Here is a 17,200-nt window from a genome sequence, read left to right as displayed (position 1 = left end):
ATGTTTAAAAGACATTTGGAAATGTACATGAACAGGAAAGGTTCGGAGGGATATGGGCCAATCACTGGCAGATGGGACTAGTTGGGTTTGAGAACATAGTCAGCATAGACTAGTTGGTCCGAAGGGTCTGTTTGTGTGCTGTATGACCGTGCAGCTGTTCTGTACTGGTCTTAAAACCATTTTCTTGGAAATCCAAGATGGCGGTGGTTTGAGTGGTCTGCTGTGCTGGGCTCTGTGCCATACCCCCGGCAAGGTGGACTTTTACCCCCTCCCCCCACCTCATTAACCATCCGTAGGAGAAAACAATCGCTAATATAAACTTACTGAACGTCTAGAGCTGCTATAATTGTGGTTTGACAGCTTTAGGACCAGAATGAAAGCAAATGAAGGAAAAGGGCCGACAGGGGTGCAGCAGGTAGGGCTCTCCCCTACTGCATCGGGGGCGCCTGGAGCCATTGCTCAAACTCCCAGGGCAGACCCTTTGGGTTTAATGGGGCAGCAGCAGTTACTCTCGGTGTTTGCCAAACTCTGAGATAAGATTGAAGCAGCGGTGGAACCGCTATCTGCCACACTGGAAAAGCATGGAGCAGGAAATTCAAATGTTGGCCCGAAGAGAATAGGCAGCGGAGGAGAGGACCGTGGCATCAAGACCGTGGCGGAGGTCTCAGGAGGAAGGATCTAAACGCTGGAAGACCAGGTTCGGGTCCTTCAGGAGCAAGTGGACGACCTGGAAAACTAAAGTAGAAGAAATATCTTACAGCTCGTGGGTCTTCCGGAATGTGAGGGAGGCGAAGACTTTATTGGATTCCTGGGGCTGGAGTTGGAGTCGGGCCTGTTGAGTGTGAAGCGGGCCCACCGGATCGAAATGCGCAGGTCCGGGTCGGACCCGCAGCCCCGCGTGGTCCGAGTGCGCCTCTTGCATAAAAGAGAAAAACAGTTAGTGATTGTAACAGCAAGAAGACTGGGAAGAGATCCATAGGCTTTAATGCACAAAGGCTCAAGAATAATATATTTTCAGGACTTCTCGGGAGCCTGGATTAAGAAACGGGCATTTGATGAAGTTAAGAGAAAATTAAGGGATCTGAACAGAAAATATTCTTTGAGGTCCCTGACCGTATTGCGTTTCTCTCATGGAGGGATGGTATATAATTTTGATTCAGCAGAAAAGGCGAAGGACTTTGCAAATTCTCTGAATTAAAGAAATCGAGTCGGGGTGAAGGCGGGAGGGACATCATTACTTTTTTGCCCCTTTTCTTGTGGTTATCGGCTTTATACGTACTGCCTTGACGTCAAACTGGAATTATATAGTATATCAGTCAGTTAGGTATTGTCTGAGGCCATTTCTTTACTGCTGTCCTTTTGTGTTTGGATTGGGGGTGGCTATACCTGTGCTTAAGATGTATGGAGAAGGGGTGTGGGGAGATGGGCAACCATTGTTAACTCTCAGAATGTAAATAACATGTTTTTTTCAATCTGTGAATTGCCTGGAGTTTGGGGCACAGCCTCAGTGGGAAGGAGGCAGGATGGTGGCAATGGTGGGGTTGGGGGGTTGAGGGGGGAGATGTCTACATAATTGGGGGTTATTTGCGCATTTGCTTAAGTTATATGTGGTGGTTAGATTTTTATTTATAGTAGTTTTGAATAGGAGCAGTTTTTAGACTTTATAGAGTTAATGTCTTTGTTGCTCACCACACCTCAGATAAGCTTCCTCCTCTTGGGAAACCACGGGCTGCCCTGGATGACCATGGCTACTGATTCATTCAGGTGGTGCCCCTGGAATGTAAAAGGGAGCCATTCCCCCATTAAAAAGAAAGACGGTGCTGTCAAGCCTCAGGAAGGAAAGGGTGGACACATTTAACTGATAAGGAACATCTGAAACTGCAGCAAGGAGGTTATGATAGGGTATTCTTCTCCTCCTTTAGCTCCAAGTGTAGAGGAGTGGCTATACTGGTAAGAAGGAACCTCCCTTTCCAGGTAATTGAGCAAATTAAGGACAAACATGGACTGTCCGTCATTCTTAAAGCTCTCATACATGGTGAAGAGTATGGCGTCCTGAATGTGTATTGTCCCCCCGGTGCACCCTCTTAAATTTCTAATTGATGCAGTTGCTAAATTAATGAGTCTTGGGGGACGCCGCATGGTCACTGGAGGGGATTTTAATAGACTAATAGATCCCGAGGTAGACAGGGTGCCAAGGGGCCAGGCAGGTACACCCGCGCAACCTAAGCAGTTGGTGGACATGTGTGAGGAGTTGGGATTAGTGGATGTGTGGAGGCATCTCCACCCTAATGGAAGAGACTTTACTTTCTCTTCCAACCCACATAAGTACCACATGGGAACTGACACTTTTTAATGCCATTGGATTGCTTGGACAGAACATTGGCTTGTGAAATTGGCAATATTGCTGTCTCGGACCATGTGCCAGTGTAATTAGATGGTAAAATCAAGAGTGGTGGAATGGATGCACAGCACTGGTGCATGGATCCATTCCTGTTAAGGGATAGCAAATCTGTTGAGTACATCACAAGAGTTCAGAGCCTTCTGGGATATCAACTCGGGTACGGCCAGTAATCCGAAAATACTGTAGGAGGCCACTAAGGCATCTTTATGAGGCCTGATTATTTTTTATTCAATGACGAGAAGGACGCAGAGGAAGGAGTAACAACAGATGTTGGAGACCCGTCTGCAGATAGCTGAGGAAGTATATTACAATAGGCCTTCACTGGTCAAGCTGTAGCTCTCCGGGCTGCTCCCAACTCATTGCACACACTGGGAAAAAAAAAGGTCTGCTTTGCTCAACAAAGATTGTTTGATTTTGTAGATAAGCCAGGTAGATATCTGGCCAGAAAGAAAAATGTTTCCCAATCTATTATGTCTGTTAGAGAGAAGGCTGGTACAGTTACCCGTGAGTTAAAGAAGATTTAGGGAATACTTTGCAGGGTTATATCGGTCGGAGGGAGATGAACATGGTGCAGCGAGAATACAGGCCTTTTTTGAGATCCTGCATCTCCCTAGTATAAACGCGGAACAGGTTTCCTGTTGAATGGGCCTATGACGATACAGGAGGTGCAGGATGCAATAAAACATCTCCAAGGTGGCAAAGCACTGGGGTCAGATGGATTCCCAAGTGAATTCTATAAGGAATTCATAAATATGTTGGTGGGGATGTATCGCTATTCATATGCACAGGATTATCTTCCGCCCTCTCTTAGGAAGGCTAATATCTCCCTCATTTTAAAGGAGGGGAAAGAGCCCGAAGAATGTGCTTCATACAGACCCATTTCACTGTTGAATGTAGATTTTAAAATTCTACCCAAGACGCTGACCCTGAGGTTGGAAAAGGTGTTGTTCTGTATTGTGAAAGAAGATCAGATGGGTTTTGTTAAGGGCCGTAGCTCCTCCAACAATATCAGGAGGGTACTGAACATGGTGCAGGTATGCCAGCAAAGGTTGATCCTGGGTTCGGTGACCTCCCTAGATGCAGAAAAGGCATTTGACCAGATAGAATGGTTGTACCTGCTTGGAGTCCTCAAGCGCTTTGGTCTGGGTACAACCTTTGCTAGGTGGGTGGTGGTGTTGTATAATGATCCTAAAGCAGCAGTCATCACAAATGGCACTAAGTCAGATAACTTTAATACTGGGAGAGGTAGTCAACAGGGGCGTCCTCATTCACCACTGCTATTTACCTTGCCAATTGAGCCATTAGCTGAAGCTACCAGGAGGATTCCTGAAATAGTGGCGCCAGGAGTGGGAATGGGGGAACATAAGATTACCCTATATGCTGATGATGTCCTTTTGTTCTTGGCCAATCTGGAGGAGTCCGTTCCTCGATTGATTCGAACAATTAATTTATTTGGGTGGGTGGGGGGAGAGAATTAGTGGAGGTGCCTGATCTGAAGGATGGAATGCAGTTCCTGTTTAGATGGTCGTCAAAAGAGTTTTTGCATTTGGGAATTTTTATTACTCCTGCCTTCCACCAGCTGTAAAAAGCTAACTATGTACAATTACTGGAGAGGATAAAGCAGGATTTGCAGCGATGGGACGGATTACCGTTTTCATGGTTAGGCCGAATAGCTCTGATTAAAATGAATGTTCTTCCTCGCCTATTGTACCCCATGAGAATGCTCCTGTTGTTGCTACCCAGATGAGTATTACTGAGGCTCAATGGTTGGCTCGGTTCTTTTATTTGGTGTCGCAGCCGCCCCCTAATTAAGTTTATCAAATTGCAGCTCTCACAGGATGAGGAGGAATGGACCTTTTGGACTTGAAGAGATATCAAATCTGCGCTTTCTTAGCATATGTGTGTGACTGGGCACGAGGGGACTCGGGGTCGATTTTGCTTGACGTTGAAGCATTGCAGTTGAGATGTCCCCTACTTAATCTATTATTCATTGATAGGATGAAATCCGAGACTGAGCAGTGTAAGAGTACAATCATTTTAAATACAGTGAAAGCCTGGAGGATAATGAGGCAAGACAAGGGCAATTGGCTGATGACCTCACTGATTACCCCACTGGTGGCAGCCCAAGTATTTAAACCTGGGGCAATGGACTCCGGCTTTCAGTCCTGGGAGAATAAGGGAATCTTCTGTCTGAGAGATTTATTCGAGGGTTAGGTCTTGATGTCATTTAGCCAGCTAAGTCAGAAATATGCATTGTCTAATAGGGACCTTTTCCGGTACTTTCAGCTAAGGGATTATATACAGAGGAATACCACGCTTCTGGCTCAGCATTACAGGTCAAATGTGGAGTAAAGAGTACTCTGTGTACAGGTGCTCTTTCAGTTAGTACGTTGTATCATTTACAGAAGGGACGTACCTTAGGGGATGTGGAGGGACTATCTAGGATGTGGAATCGGGAGCTAGGATAGGATATTTCATTAGAAGTATGGCAAGATATATGGGAAAATGTAAGGAAAATTTCAATATGTAACAAAGCACAGGGCATGCAATTGAAGATTTTACACAGGGCTTATGTGGCGCTAGAGAGGCGAGCTAAGTTCAAGATAGGCACATCACCAGGGTGTCCCAAATGTAAAATTAGTATAGGCACTCACACACTGCTATTGGTCATGTTGTAAGATCCAGAGATACTGGAGTGCTATAGTGAGGGAGCTGAAGGACATCCTGGGGGATTGAAGTTAATGTGAATCCGGTATTTCTTCTTCTGGGGTTGCCAAATTTGCCTTCTCTTGGAGAACACAGGAACAGACTGTGTAACATTCTTAAGCACTGTGCAAGGAAGAACATTTTAATTAATTGGATGTTGGAAAACCCCCCAGGGCTTATGGGGTGGCATATGCTGGTGATGGAGCATCCCCCCCAAGATGACCTCACAAATATGGTGCACCACAAAATAGTAGTTTTACAAGACTTAGCGGCCCTTTCTAAATTATATTGATGCAGACTGATCAGCAGTATTAATTAGAGCTGTGGTATAATTAATACTGCTGATCAAGTGGGAATCAGTCCGGGCGCTCATGGGCCCTGGGAGGGCAAGGCTGGGTGAAAGGAATACGGGTGCAATAACTGGTGCTCCCATGGATGGGAGCCTTAATGGAGGTGTGGTGAGTGAAATAGAATAAAGTAATGTGATAGAATTCAAATTAACTTAAATTATGTTTAATTTTATTTTTATTCAATTTGATTGTAGTTTAGTTTAAGCTAAGTTTGTTCTAGTAGAATAATAGGTAGCTCATTATTAATAGTATCATAATATGACATTGTTGTACTGCTATTTTTCTGTATTTTGGTATTGTTCTTTTTTGTATATAGAGGTGTTGTGAGAGATTTGAAAAAGTTTCTAATAATTTTTTTTTAAATTCTTGCCTTCCCCATAACTATTTTTGACATTCAAACGTCAGATGAACTCAGCTTTGAATATATTCAATATGTCCCAAACTACAGGAAGGCATCCCCACTTTGAACTAATTTCCTCTTGCTAATATACCACTTGCCTTGCTGATTGCTTGCTGCACCTATGTGACAACTGGCATTGACTGGAGTAGAAAGCCTGAGCAGAAGGTATCTGAGGCACGTTTGTACATCCACACATCATTCCTGATGAAGGGCTTTTGCCCAAAACGTTGACTGTTCTGCACCTCGGATGCTGTCTGACCAGCTGTGCTTTTCCAGCGCCACAATTTTCGACTCTGATTTCCGGTATCTGCAGTCCTCACTTACTCCACATCCCAATATATCACCATTTAAACAATTTACCTCCTTTCTGTTTTTATTTCATAGGAAAGGCTATAACTTCACACTGCGTTACTACATTTACCATGTGTTTGCCAATTGAGACACATACCTGAACCAACTTTGCTGCAAGTCAAGAACTGAACACCAGAGTGAAAAAATAAAATGGAAAAGGGGTGAGAAGAGTGTGTTGTACTCACAGATGTTGGACAGAGGAAAGAAGTTGCAGTCTGGGATGAAGTTAAATCTTCATTCATAGAGAGAGGAGCAGCAACACCTTCACAAGCGCATTGTCCAACTTCCGCATTCAGACAATTTGGGGGAGGCTCTCAATTGCAGGAGGACCACACTCCTTCCGGTCCTTCAGAGCTTCCCATTGGGCGATCAGAAGAATGTTGCGCGCCATTTCCGCTAACAGCAAAGAGCATTCGTCGTATTTTGCTGACACCAGCGTATATGCGCAATGCTTCCTGACACCGAGAAGCATGCGCAGTATGCCCAGTGGAGATGCTGGTCCAACTGCCAATCGGAGAGAAAAAAAGGCTGGAGCCACACTTCTTTTGTTTTCCTGGGGCTCAACAGTTTATTCCTTTTGCATTTTGTCTGGCTGCTCAATTTTTGAATGTCTTTTCCCCAGGGTAGAGGAAATTCAAAACTGGAGGGGCATAGGTTCAGGGTGAGAGGGGAAAGGTTTAAATGGGACCGAACTGGTAACATTTTCATGCAGAACGTGGTATATGTGTGGAATGAGCTGCCAGAGACAGTGGTCGAGTCTGGAACAATTACAACATTTAAAAGGCATCTGGATGGGTATATGAATAGGAAGGGTTGAGAGAGATATGGGTCAAATGGTGGCAAATGGATCACCGGATTAATTTAGAATATGTGGTTGGCATGCACCGACAGGTTTGTTTCCATGCTCTGCAACTCTATGACTCTATTACTACTTAATCTGAACCAACTTCACAAGATGAGGAATTGGCCATTCCATCCTTACAGCCTGTCCTCAACTGTGGCCTAATTGCACAGATTTCAATGCAAGTTTCTGAAAAATGTCTGGAGCTTTTTTAAAAAATAATTGAATTTGCTTTCAACCTTTACTGATGTTTTTGAAAATATCATTTTAGCGATTCTCAATGTTAAAGATCAGCCATTTCTCACACCACACCCTCCCATCTCCCAAGTAGAGTCATCACCATCCGCGCTCTCTCGATCCTGAGATGGGCTGATACAAGAAAGGATGAGGGTGGGGGTGCAAGTAGAGAAATTGGACGGGAAACAGAGGCTAGGGGGAAGAGAGAGAGAGAAATGGACACGGGGACAGAGCATTGGAGTTAGAGAAACCCTGGGGGTGCACAGGGTGGGGGGCAAAGCGTTTGTCAGAGAGCGAGAGAATGGGGGTGCAGAGTGTGGGGAGAGAGAATGGACGTGGGTCAGTGGGTGGGGAGAGAATGGAAGGGGGGCAGAGGGTGGGGAGAAAGAGAGCAACAATGAGTGTTAGGAGAGGGTGGGGGAGAGAGAGGGAATGGATGGAGAGCAGAGGATGGGGGAAGAGAGAGAATGGAGAGGGGCAGAGAGTGGGAGGAGAGAGAGAATGAATGTGGGGAGACGGACTGAATGGAGGAAAGCAGAGAGTGGACGAGAGACTGGACTGGACAGGGGGCAGAGGGTATGGAGATAGAATGGACGGAGGTGCAGAGGGTGGCGTGTGTGACGGGGGGGGAGCTGGGATAGCGAGAGAGAATAGACAGGAGGCGCTGTGGGCATGATTGGATCTTGATTGAATGGGGAGTTGGTGAATGCGTCCCACCCACTCCCAGCATCCCCTTCTTTGCACATGCGCAGTGCAGATTTTTGTGAAAGACGCGAGAGAGAATCTGGAGCGTGAACGCAATTACCCTCAGATCCTGGCATCAGCAAACCACTGCCTTTCTGTTTTAAAAAGTAAATAAAGATGTGGGCAATATACTGGGAACGGCAAGAAGTGACTAAGAAACTGAACCGAGAGTCAGCGCTTTCCGGTGAGGGGAGCTGGGCAAAAACAGGAGGATGGAAGGATGAATTCGAGTTGGAATCCATTGAAAGGTGGAGGAAATGGGAGACAGAGATTTCGGGTAGGAGATAGGGAAGGCTGCTCGGTACAAACTAAAATTCTCTTATCCTATTTCCTGCCCTGCACTGACAGCAATGATCTGTTTTCTCAAGGTATTAGCAGAGGAGGATTTGCTGTTCAGGCGTGCACAAGAAATTTACTCAGGGCCTGAATATCAGCAGCGTTTGAATCCAGGAGGGGAAATTATTTCGAACATCAACGTGACTTGAGAAGCCCCGTGATTATACGCAGCCTGCGTGGGAGTGTTCCAGGGTTCTGGCTGTGCAGAGAACTTCAACTCTGCAGCGAAATGTGGACTAGTGTTCTCGCCGTAGACGAGCCCTTCTTTGGATCGTTGAAGCTGCTGAGACGCAATGACCCCTGCACCGTGGAAACTCTGTGGAAGCAAATTCAATTCCCCAAACGGGCTGGAGTGTCACCAGGACTGGAATGAAGCCAATCGATTCCTTCAATCCAAGACTGTAGGTGGTGCGGCAGCAGCTGCCTCACAGTGCCAGGGAGTTGAGTTCGAGGCCACCCTCAGGGTGATTGTCTGTGTGGAGTTTGCACTTTCCTACCCCCCTCCCCCTCCCCCATCTCTCGGTGCTCTGGTTTCCTCCCAAGATGTGCAGCTTAGAGTGGATTGGGTGTTCTAAATTCAGGGATTAGCTGCGGAGGTTATTGAGTGGGATGCTCTGAGGGGGGGTCAATGTGCATTGTTGGGCCAGAGGGCCTATTTTCACAGTATAGGGGGTTTGATGATTCCCCCAACGTGTCTGCAGCCTGGCTTCCAGCTGCATCTCTCTGAGGCGAAGGTCCTCCAACATGTGTTTTCCCTAGTTTCCAGCACCCAGAACCTCCCACCTTCTGCAAATCGAAAGACAAGTCCCACCCTGCCCTCTACAATGTGTGCTATGTAACTGCTTATTCAGATTTAGTGGCCCATCAGAGGCTGGTAGCCAAGTTCGGAACACATGAGGATGGCATCAACCAGGACCTTGGATTCATGTCACATGACAGGTAACCCCACTTCACTGTCACTCGCTCTCACACCCACACAAAGCACACACTCTCACATTCACACAGATCCCTCTCAGACACACACACATATACACCCTCTCACAGGCTGATACTCTATCACTCGCACACTTTATCAAGCACGCACACACTCACCTATACTCTCATGCATGCGCACTTACATTTTAGCCTTTGGTGTGATTTTGTATTTGCAGATACATTGTGCGCTTTTTGAGCCAAATACAATCTACAGGCAGTTAATCCATGTGAGATTTTATAAATTCCTACTTTGGAAATAGAACCAGTCTCACTCAAGATTGGGATACAGACCTTAAGTTGTCTCGAGAATGTGTCTTCAAACAAGTTCTGGGATTTACATATTAATGAACCAAAACCTGCAACCCATTCTCAAAGATGAAAGACTTCACAACAATCTAAGTTGTTCTATATCATTTCTGTTGCATGAAACTGCGATCTATTGCTATAAATTCTTCTATGATCCTTCTCCACAAACACCTGATGAAGGAGTAGTGTTCCGAAAGTTCGTGCTTCCAGATAAACATGTTGGAGTATAACCTGGTGTTGTATGATTTTTAACTTTGTTTCTTGTGAATACATCCCACACTTCCCGGTGCTGCCAGTAAACCTTACAATGTCGATGAAACGATGCAATACCTGCAGAGATGAAAAACTTACAATTTCTAACAATATTAGCTACTCATTCACTGCTCCTTCTGATACACGATATTGGAAACTTAGTGCAAGAGGTTGAAAGAAATGAGCAGTTTTAAAACAAAAACCTATTGGATCTCATAGCTTTCATTGACAGTCTGAGACTGGGGTTAAGTTCAAGTAACCTTTATTGCCACCCAACTTTGTTACAGCTTCAGATTTCCCCAGCAAAAAAAAAGTGTATGAAAAGAAGCATTTTTTTAAACAGCTCAAAGCTCACACACTCCTCCCAACTCCACTTCCTTTACTGTTGGTCAGCACCAAGTTGTCCCTTTATAATTGGATTCTTGGTACAGCCTTAAGCTGAAGGAAGTATTGCCTCACTCAGCAATTTCCACCCACATACTGTATCCATTTTAGTTATTCCCACTCATTTGTCATGGTGGGGGGGCAGTCAAGAGTCAACTATGCTGCTGTGGGTCTGGAGTCAGGTGTACGCCAGACCGGATAAAGGATGCAGTTGAGATGACTGAGTGAATCCTTTCCCACAATGGCAGTTTCCTTTCCGAAAAGGAACATGAGTGAATTAGATGGCAGTTTCTCCCCCCCAAAAATGGTTTCATTATTAGATTCAGAACTCCAAATTTCTGACCGAATTCCAATCCCACCATCTGCCTCGGCTGGATTCAAACCCCGGGAATCCCCGGAACTGAGTTGATCGTCCAGTCGATAATGGCACTCGGCCGTCACCACTTCAATCCCCCTGCAATGGCATGTGAACTCAATAGACAATAGGTGCAGGAGTAGGCCATTCTGCCCTTCGAGCCTGCACCACCATTCATTATGATTATGGCAGATCATCCGCAATCAGTATCCTGTTCCTGCCTTATCTCCATAACCCTTGATTCCACTATCCTTGCTAGCTCTATCCAACTCTTTCTTAAACGAATTCAGAGACTGGGCCTCCACTGTCTCCTGGGGCAGAGCATTCAACACACCCACCACTCTCTGGGTGAAGAAGTTTCTCCTCATCTCTGTCCTAAATGGCCTACCCCTTATTTTTAAGCTGTGTCCTCTGGTTCGGCACTCACCCATCAGCAGAAACATATTTCCTGCCTCCAGAGTGTCCAATCCTTTAATAATCTTATACGTCTCAATCAGATCCCCTCTCAATCTTCTAAACTCAAGGGTATACAACCCCTGTCGCTCCAACCTTTCAACATAAGATAGTCCCACCATTCAAGGAATTGATCTCATGAACCTAAGCTGCACTCCCTCAATAGCCAGAATGTCTTTCCTCAAATTTGGAGACCAGAACTGCACACAATATTCCAGGCCAGCATGCTATTAGCTTTCTTCACTACCTGCTGTACCTGCATGCTTGCCTTCATTGACTGGTGTACAAGAACACCCAGATCTCTTTGTACTGCCCCTTTACCTAACTTGACTCCATTTAGGTAGTAATCTGCCTTCCTGTTCTTGCCACCAAAGTGGATAACCATACATTTATCCACATTAAACTGCATCTGCCATGCATCTGTCCACTCACCTAACCTGTCCAGGTCACCCTGTAATCTCCTAACATGCTCCTCACGTTTCACGCTGCCACCCAGCTTTGTATCATCAGCAAATTTGCTAATATTACTATTAATACCATCTTCTATATCATTAATATATATTGTAAAAAGCTGCGGTCCCAGCACTGATCCCTGCGGTACCCCACTGGTCACCGCCTGCCATTCTGAAAGCGAGCTGCTTATCACTACTCTTTGTTTCCTGTCAGCCAACCAATTTTCAATCCAAGTCAGTACTTTGCCCCCAATACCATGGGCCCTAATTTTGATCACTAACCTCCTGTGTGGGACTTTATCAAAAGCTTTCTGAAAGTTCAGGTACACTACATCCACTGGATCTCCCTTGTCCATCTTCAGAGTTACATCCTCAAAAAATTCGAGAACTCGCTGGTGGCTCCGCAGGTGGGAGGAGCAGGTGAAGCCCTTTCCACACTGAGAGCAGATTAACGCCCTCTCCATGATATGGACCCTTTGGTAGATTACAGTGTAGATGTCTGAGTGAACCCCCTTCCCGCACACAGAGCATGTGAATGGCCTCTCCCTGGTGTGGATCGGCTGGTGCCTCCACAAGTTGCCCACATGACTGAAGCTCTTCTCGCACTTAAGGCAGGTGAATGGCGTCTCTCCGATGTGGACCTGCTGGTGGGTCAGCAGGGTGTAAGAATGGACAAATCCCTTCCTGCACTCAGAGCAGGTGAACGGCCTCTCCCCCAGGTGAACCCGCTGGTGTTTCGGGAGGTGGGATGCATCGATGAATCGCTGCCCACACAGAGAGCAGGAGAACGGCTTCTCCCTACTGTGAACCTGCTGGTGTGTCTACAGGTGGGACGACTGAATGAATCCCTTCCCACAATGGCGGCACATGAATAGCCTCTCCCTAGTGTGAACTCGCTGGTGTGTCTGTAGGCTGCACAGCCAACTGAATCTCTTCCCGCATACTGAGCAGGAGAACGGCGTCTCCCCAGTGAGAACGCATCTGTGGGTGTCTAGCCCCAATGGGGAAGGGAACCCATTCCCACAGTCCCCACATTTCCATGGTTTCCCCATGAGGGGAGCATTCTTTGTGTCGCGCTGGATTTGAAATTAAAAACAGAATGGATACATAGTCTCTCCCCACTATGAGGGGTGAGATTTTGATCCCCCAAGCTGAGTAAATTGTTTGACGCATTTTTCACAGACAGCGTACTGAATCTGTCTCACTCGGGTGTCTCAATATTATTCCTGCCACACCAGTGTTCAAAATCTCTCACACAGACAAAAGCAAACATTTCTTCTCGAATTGAATGGCTGCTGATATTCAAGCTCCAATGATTCAAGTGGCTCTGTCAGAAGATGATGTATCATTTGTTTTCAGATTTCTTTCTGCATGTCTTCCTCCAAAAAGAATCACAAATTGAGTGATCACTGCCAGTACTGTTAAATGAACATAACATCGGTGGCAATTCCTGTAGATTGCTAGATGAGTGCTGACCATATGTTATGCAGGACGCAGAAAACCCTCATGCAACATGATAGCCTTAAGTGTGTATGGAGGACAACTTAATTTAGATCGCAATAACCTGGAACAAGCTGTTGACAAAGGTGCTGGAAATGGAGCTGAATCAAGAATATGATAATGAAATGTCAAGGCTGCTTGGGAAAAGAAAGCCAGTGAAGTTACTGAATGACTTCCTGCTGTCCTTGTAAATAAAAAAGAGACAAGAGATATAGAACGTAACTCTATTACTGCATTAGAAGGTGAAAAATCATAGTCACAAAGTTTTTATAACAGCCAATAATATCAGATATACACCATATGAAGCAACAGATGTCGACATTTGAAATCAATGTGCCAATCCCTGAAATACTGCTCAGTTCCATGAGAAACTACCCTTATAATTCTGAACATGAGGAAAGAAGTAAACCTTTTCCAGGGTGCAAACTCTCTACGTGCCAAACTGAGGGAATACACAAGGAAAATACCTTTGAGAGGGACAGAGAGCATCTGAGCACCTTTGGAGAGCCTGCTCCATCCATGGAGTCACTCCAGTTGCTACAAGTGAACAGTCTCCACCCCACACCACACCCCGCCACGCCTCTCTCTCCCCCTCCTCCCAGGATGAGGAATGGAAAGGGAGAGACCTTGCTTTGCTCCCAGATATTACCCAGAGGGAGGGAGTTTCACTCTGAAATTGACAGGGCTACCTCCACGTTGTGACGTCCACAATGGGGTGGGGGGGGGGGGGGTGGGCGCACTGCTCCTGCGCTGCCCTGCAGCTGAGGCACATGGGGAGGGGAGGACACTTTGCAAACTCCTTTCGCTCTTCTCCACGTCAATGCGGTTTGAGTTCAAGCAAAGCACGGGGTTTAATTTTAGCTTTACACTCTCAGAAGACGCCCACCTCTGTGAATCCAACACTTTACTCCCCCCTCCACTCCATGGAAATACCGATTTGAGAGACTCCAGAGTTGGAGTTGCTACCATACCTGCTGTAGGGGGTTTGGTAGAAGCTGTTGATTTTAATGAACCATTTCAATTCAACTTCATCCTTGCCATTCAAATACTAATTTTACACAGAGGGTGGTTGATGTGTGGAATGAACTTCCTCAGGAAGCGGTGGATGCGGGTACAATAAAAAGACATTTGTTTTAGTACATGAATAGGAAAGATTTGGAGGGATACAGGCCAACAGCAGGCAGGAGAGACTGATTTAGTTTGGGATTATGGTTGGCATGGACTAGTTGGACCAAAGGTCCATGATCATGCTGTATGACTCGATGGTAAGTTCATAGTTCCTTGAAAGGGGAGTCGCACATAGACAGCATAGTGAAGAAGGTGTTTGATATACCTGCCTTGATTGGTCAGTGCACTGAGTGCAGGAGTCGGGAGGTCATGTTGCGACTGTAGAAGACATTGGTTAGGCCACGTTTGGAGTATTGCATGCAATTCTGGTACCAGCGATCCCACCCTGACACACCATAAACCAGAGATAGTGACTGAAATTGACTCTGATACAAAATCAAATCATTAAATCGCTGCAGTGCAGAAAGAGGCCATTTGTCTCATTGAATGGGTACAGGAGTTGGGAGGTCATGTTGTAGCTGTACAGGACATTGGTTCGGCCACTTTTGGATTATTGCATTCGATTCTGGTCTCCCTACTATAGGATAGGAACGATGTTGTGAAACTTGAAAGTGTGCAGAAAAGATTGAAAAGGATGTCGCCAGGGTTGGAGAGTTTGTGGAAGAAGGAGAGCCTGAATAGGATGGGGCTGCTTCCCTGGAATGTCGGAGGCTGAGGGGTGATCTTATGGACATTTTTAAAATCATGAGGGGCAGGAATAGAGTAAATAGGCTGGAGGAAGTGGTGGAGGCTGGTACAACTACAACATTTAAAAGGCATCTGGATGGATGTGTGAATAGGAAAGGTTTGGAGGGATATGGGCCAAATGCTGGCAAATGGGACACTAGATTTATATAGGACATCTTGTCAGCATGGATGTGTTGGATCAAAAAGTCTATTTCCGTGCTGTATATCTCTATGTCTATTTGATAACAGATGCTTTATTTCTGTTGATGTAAATATTGTTAGGGAGAGAGAATTCCTCAAGCAGGGGATGATAAGAATCCTGGGAGACCCCTAATTCTGGTTTACTATCTAATGAACACACTTTAAGCACCAAATGTGCATTTATGTCAAATTTTGTTTCATTTTTCTTGTTTTATTCCCTGCTCCGATGACTCTCTCAGTCTGGATGGTTGTCAGGCTGAGAATATTGTGGATTGGGCCTTGATCGACTGAATGTTTTATTGCTCTGGAAGGTGTAAAAGGGGCTCAAAGTTTCAGCAGAAAGCCAGCTGAGCTGAGAACAGACATCTTACTCTGTGGGAACAGGGAGAAGAGGACAGAGAAATCAGGACCTGAAATCCGAGCTGACACCAGATTTGTTATTAGTGCTTTGATTAGCAGTGCCAACCCTCTACCTTTACCTCGCTTCCTATTCAACTTGAATGCCACGTACCCCCTCAATATTCAGATCCAATCCTTGTCATCCTGAAGCCACGTCCCTGTTTGGAGTCTCAGATCATAATTATTCTCTTCAATGTGTGCAGTGAATTCATTCAGTTGTGTAACATTGCAGCACACATTCAGCCATACAGTCTTCAGTTTCAATTCTTGTGTTCTGTAGAATCCAGTTTTGATTGATTAGATTCGATTCCCTACAGGGTGGAAACAGGCCCTTCGGCCCAACAAGTACACACCGACACCCTGAAGAGTAACCCACCCAGACCCATTTCTTTCTGATTAATGAACCTAACACTATGGACAATTTAGCATGGTCATTTGACCTGACCTGCACATCTTTGGACTGGGACATTTACTTTCCGTGTCCCTTTCTATCATTCTCTGATGTTCATTTCCACACCACTACATTGCTCACCTGCCTTGGTACGGATTGTCCATAAAAAATGCATGTTCATACATTCCCAGTAATAGAAGCAGGAGTAGGCCATTTGGTCCATCGAGCTACTCCACCATTCATAAGGATCATGGCTCATCTATCCATCGTCTCAGCTCCTCTTACCTGCATTATCCTGACTATCCTAAATTCACCTACCATACAAAATCCCATCGAACTATGTCTTGAATATGGCTGCTTCTTCTGCTTCTTTGAGCAGAGAATTCCATAGATTCACCACTCTCTGGGAAAAGCAGTTCCTTCTCCTCTGTCTTAAACCTACTCTCCCTAATCTTGGGACCTAGTCTCACTCACCGGCAGAAACGACTTGATAGGGTGGGTCTGGGTGGCATGCTCATCGGATGGGTCAGTGTGGACTTGATGGGATGAATGGCCTGCTTCCACGCTGTATTGATTCTATGATTTACCGCAGTTGTGTTTGCCATTGACTGCAGCACCAGAACCTCCCACCTTCTGCAAATCGAAAGACAAGTCCCACCCTGCCCTCTTGTACGTGTGTTATCTAACTGCTTAATCATTTCTCGTGAATCCCAGCCCACACCTCCCGCTGCTGCCAGTAACCTTTACAAAGCTGATGAGACAATGCTATACCTGCAGTACTGAAAGTCGTAAGGCTTCTAACGATACCAGTTACTGATTCACCAATCCCAGTGATGGACAGCATTGGAAATACAATGTTGGAGGCTGAAAGAAATGAGCAGTTTAAAACAAAAACTCACCTAACCCTTCACTAGGCTCCCTGCTCAGCACACTTTACTTAAATCACTTCAACTCCACATTGCAACAAATTCCCACTTTCCACCAATATCCTGAATGTCCTCACTCACTCAGTTGCTCTCTCACAAATGAAAGATTTCATTGTAGGTTCTGCTCCCAGTCAGGACAAAACATGTTTGAAAGTTGCTCTGAAAGTCCAGTCTTCACAATGACACTTCTGCTTTCCTTCAGTCCAATTTGTCCGTGCTGACCAGATATCCCAAATTAACATCGTCTCATTTGTCAGCACATAACCCCTACCCCTCTCAATTCTCCCTATTACCAGATGCCTTTTGAAATGCTTTAATTATACCAGCCTCCACCACTTTCTCTGGCAGCTCATTCTATACACACAACACCTTCTGCGTGAGAAAGGTGCCTGTAAAGTTCCTTTTAAATATTTACCCTCTCACCTCAGACCTATGACCTCTAGTTT

General features: G+C 45.6%; 1 pseudogene; it reads right to left on the bottom strand.

Moving 5' to 3' along the window:
* Positions 1-754: 754 nt before the first annotated feature.
* Positions 755-12,595, bottom strand: LOC148143586 (uncharacterized; annotated as a pseudogene).
* Positions 12,596-17,200: the final 4,605 nt, after the last annotated feature.

The sequence above is a fragment of the Chiloscyllium plagiosum genome, unplaced genomic scaffold, assembly GCF_037043375.1.
Source record: "Chiloscyllium plagiosum isolate Xiang-an unplaced genomic scaffold, Cpla_swu_hap1 HiC_scaffold_27, whole genome shotgun sequence".
Taxonomy (NCBI): domain Eukaryota; kingdom Metazoa; phylum Chordata; class Chondrichthyes; order Orectolobiformes; family Hemiscylliidae; genus Chiloscyllium; species Chiloscyllium plagiosum.
Note: the sequence above shows the minus strand (reverse complement) of the source record. Positions and strands in the feature narration are given on the sequence as shown.